This window comes from Octopus bimaculoides, chromosome 3 (assembly GCF_046866305.1).
Source record: "Octopus bimaculoides isolate indiv1 chromosome 3, ASM4686630v1, whole genome shotgun sequence".
Classification (NCBI taxonomy): domain Eukaryota; kingdom Metazoa; phylum Mollusca; class Cephalopoda; order Octopoda; family Octopodidae; genus Octopus; species Octopus bimaculoides.
This window is the reverse complement of record NC_142930.1, coordinates 144,251,549-144,256,688: the sequence shown is the minus strand read 5'-3', so window position 1 is coordinate 144,256,688 and position 5,140 is coordinate 144,251,549.

Here is a 5,140-nt window from a genome sequence, read left to right as displayed (position 1 = left end):
ATGCATGCATGTATATTCTTCTTTTTTCCCCTTTTAATTTAAAGTGAATTTTGACCGGCCAACTTGATATCGACTTGGTGTATAAAAATGGGAATAAGAATAAAATTTTTATTACCCACATCCTCTTGGGAATATCAAAGCAAAAGATAAACAAATTTCTATACTAACAGCATGACATGCCCTAAAAATAGCCCCTACCTTCCAAAAAGAAACAAGGAATACACTAAATAACAAAAAAAAGTAAAGAAACCGACCAGTTTAAACGTGCTACCAAATTACATTCTTTTGGGAACCCCTAATAAACACCGTTAGAAAAGAATGACACACCCAATTACTAAGGTTTCTAATACAAGATTAAACTTTGAACCTTTGACCTTTACATTGTCAATGTAGAGGATTAATTCCAATAAAAACGAACAACTAAAACTAATGACACATTCCATACCTGCCAACAAAACGAACACATCTAAGTATTATTACCAGCTTAAAAAGTTCTACATACATAGGTAAATTCTTTACAATAATATTGTTGTTTGCACTCCGTCGCTTACGACGTCAAGGGTTCCAGTTGATCCGATCAACGGAACAGCCTGCTCGTGAAATTAACGTGCAAGTGGCTGAGCACTTCTCAAACACGTGTACCCTTAACGTAGTTCTCGGGGATATTCAGCGTGAAACAGTGTGATAAGGCTGACCCTTTGAATTACAGGCATAACAGAAACTGGAAGAGATCTAGTGAAAGAGTGCAGCAGGGTTCACCCGCCCCCCCCCTGCTGGAGCCTCGTGGAGCTGTTAGGTGTTTTCGCTCAATAAACACTCACAACGCCCGGTCTGGGAATCGAAACCGCGATCTTATGATCGCAAGTCCGCTGCCCTAACCACTGGGCCATTACGCCTCCACGATAATATGCCCCCCCCCCAGTTTAATCAATAAATATTTCTCCAAAATATCTCTGCATAGTAACCCATCCTAAAATCTAATTACCATTCCACTCAAACCCACATACCCAAGGAAAATTTCAAATCAACAGAGATTATGTAAAGCCAAAATTAATTTCAATGCATCACAGTTCGACGAAGGCTTAACTGGCCGAAACTTCGAAGTCACTGTCAGTAATATTCTTGTTTAAGGATAATAAATGTGTATGCTACAAAAGCATAGAATGACCCATGAGATAAATGTAAAATTGTTTTTATTATAACTGAAAATAAAAAGAAACATGCAAATATATCATACATACATTTTGATATCCATGCACACAGATTAAGGACAAGCAATCACAGATACACACACACACACACACACACACACACACACACACCCATGTGTGTGTGTGCGTATGTTTGTGCGTGTGTGCGTGTGTAGCGGAGGCAAAAAAAGATCATATGTATCTCTAAACATTAACTTTGAAATTTGATCAGTGCATGGATATTTCAGTGTTGGACTGATCCCCAGAAAACAATGTACAGACAGTATGCAGACTAGGAAACGAAAATCTGTAGGAGAACATTAATAAATGTAATTATGATGTATAATAAACTCTATTGCAAAAATAAAAATAAAATGAAAATTCTCAGTGAGGAACTATGTGTCAGAGAGAAAACCGAGAAAAAGGATAGGGAAGCTTAGATTAAATAGAACTCTATATTTGGTAAACATGGAGAATATTAAAGAGGAAAAACTATTTCCATCCTGTAACAGCATATAAGCTTAACGAAGCATGACATTGCTCGCTTTTTTGATCAACACTACTATATATGCATGTTTGTGCGTATATATATATATATATATATATATATATATATATATATATATATATATATATATGCATGTTTGTGCGTGTATATGTATATATGCATGCATGTTTATACAAATATATATTTTATATATAGATGTACCATACCGTGTGGATTGTGTAACATACGCCACTTTAGTTTACAAGTTGTAATATTTGTATAGATACAAATAAAACCTGCATATCAGCACGGGGAAAACAGCTGTGAGATCAGAGATCTAATTCCAGTGTTCGGTTCATTGTTTCTTGTCTTCTTCTACAGACTTGGACCGCCTTGGCGATCCTGAATTTGGAGATTGGACTCTTACCAGAGCGACTTCCCTGTGATTCAAAGAACCTTTATATACACATACATGCATACATGCATACATGTGTGTGTGTGTGTGTGTGTGTGTGTGTGTGTGTGTGTGTGTGTTTGTGTGTGTTTGTGCGCGCCCACGTATCTCTTCATGTATGACTTTGTGTGTTTCTATTTCCCTCCAGCCACCGCTTATCATCCATGTTGGTTTGTCTGCGTACTCATAACATTGCAGTACGACAAGACGGACTGATAGAATAAGTTCCAGGCTTAAACAAAGAGTACTGGGATCGATTGGTGCGACTAAAACCCTTCAAACCGGTGACCCGGCATGACAACAGGTCAATAATTGCAACATGTAAAATATAAAAGCTAAGACGCATGTACAGTTATGCACGAAAATACAAATATTTATGCAGATTGATTGCTGATAGATGTTTTTATGCTTTAGCTTCTTCTGTGCATGTTCACACACACACACACACACACACACACACACACACACACACACACACACACACACACAAAGGGTACGATGGATAATTGTCGTCATTTTATATTTTTAATTTCGAGCAAGCACACTGCCTGTTTTTGATTTTGTCGACTACACAGTTTAGTAGCATCAGTTGGGCACTGTCTGTGAGAGAAAAAATCCAGCACTATGACGTAATTCACTCTGCCAGACATTTGGAAGCGAAGTACTGTACTGCTTAGCATTCGCGCCGGAAGGTCCTATACGAACATTTCAGAGTGTCTGTGTGTCAGTCTGAGGACAGTGCAATCTGAGGACATGTACCGAGAGTGATTAAATTCAAACATCCAGTCAACATCATGGTATATAGAGTGATCACTAGTGATAGCGATATTATGCCTCCATTCATCTTCCCATACGGCCTCAGACTCAACACGGAGGCCTACGTGAAGTGACTGGAGGGGATAGCACTACCCTGAATTAAGAGGGTGGCTGCTGGAAGACCCTATGTCTGGGAAGAGGACTTTGCACCATGCCGCACAAGTAGGAGAGCCCAGTCATGGCTGTCAGACAATTTCTACGACCACATCGTCCCTAACATCTGGTCTAGAAAGGCTACAGTCCAATGACTTAAATAAGTGAAACAATAAGAAGACGTATGTATATAAATGTGTGCATATGTACAAAAATGTGTATCTACAAATTCGACTTAAATTGGACCGTACAATACTAGCTGATGTGAAATGTGAGGGATAGCATATGCAAACAATATCTATGATATCCCTTTTAGTTTGTAATGTATAAGGTTTTGTGTTATTTATTCATTTGTTCTTGTACTTGTTTCAGTTAGAACTTTACTGTACATTATTTTAATCGAAGATACCTATACTTGTAGTTATGGCAGTCTGTTACTTACCTCTACCTCCAAATTTCTGTTGGGGGTAACACAACTTGACTCACCGATTTTCACAGATTTATACAAAGGCGCATACTCATGACGTCTTGTCTACTTACAATAAGACATGCGAGTTCATATACATATATAAGTGTTTATTCTATCTGTCTACTTCAGTGCGTTCGTGTGCTGCAATAAGATCCCATGGACTAAGTAGAAGACATTTTAATACATTGTAATTGAAGTAAATCACTGAAAGAGCTCAATCTTGGCCGTAGTTCAGTGACTGAAATGAATGAAAAAATAAAAGAATGCATTTTATATATAGATATATCCGTATATCTAGGCAGAAAAAATATTTATAAATTATATATACGATATAATATTTGGCTGTGCAACAAGCCATTAGTAAAGAAATACGACGGAAAGTATAAATAACTGATACATCATATTTTTTAAGGCATTACATTACGGATTTCCGGTTTTCTCTCACAATAAACAATTTTTTTGCTTCCGTGCCATTGAACTTATCCGATGAGTCGAAAAGATATAAATTTCCAGTGGTTTTTGCACAAATGAGTTTAGATTAAAGAAAACAGAAAATGCGTGGGCTGCTCAAATCTACCGAGCTGAACAGATTTGTATCTACAGGTTTAAATATTGTCCATAGAGGCATAACCCGTAAATTATTCAAAATGAATTTAGATTGCTAGAGGTATTATCAAAGTGGTAATAAGATTCAAATGAAGTTAACACAGTTTTGTTTATAGAAATTATAACGCGTTGAAATGATTCGAAAAATCATTATAATTACATAAAACTCGTGGCTTCAAAACTGGTTGTCTCCTACAAACCACATTTAAACATATACGTTCCTTTTGTTTGCTGTATAATGTGGCATGCCAATGTTATCTTAAAATAAATTTTAAATTTGTTTTTCTGACATCTCATTCATATTTTTCTTGGAAATTTATGATAGCCCATCCTAAATATTGGTTTCAAATTTTGTAAACCAATTTCGGGAGAAGTGTTAAGTTGATTTCATCGACCCCAATGTTCAATCGGTACTTATTTTATCACCCCAGTGGTCAATTGGTAGATATTTTGTTGAACCCAATGGTCAACTGGTATTTATTTTATCGACCCTTGTGGTCAACTGGTTCTTTTTTTGTTGACCCTTATGGTCAATTGGTACTTATTTTATCATCCCCGAAAGGATGAAAAGCACAGTCGAACCCGGCGGCATTTGACCTTAGAACGTAAAGTCGGTAGAAGAAAAGCCGCTAATTATTTTACCCGGCACCGTAACGATTCCACCAGCTCGCTCACACTATATATTCTTTTCTACTCTAGGCACAAGGCCCTAAATTCTGGGGGAGGGCACCAGTCGATTACGTCGACCCCAGTATACGACTGGTACTTATTTAATCGACTCCGAAAAGATGAAAAGCAAAGTCGACCTCAGCGGAATTTGAACTCAGAACGTAAAGACAGACGAAATACCGCTAAACATTTCGCCCGGCGTGCTAACGTTTCTGCCAGCTCGCTGCCTTCGCCCACTCTAGATATTAGCAGAGGGCACGAACAATGTATTTCTTTAGTCGGTGAGTAGCAGAAACCTGCGAAATATAATTAATATCATTAGTAATTTTAATGATATATAGTCTCAGATCTAGTAA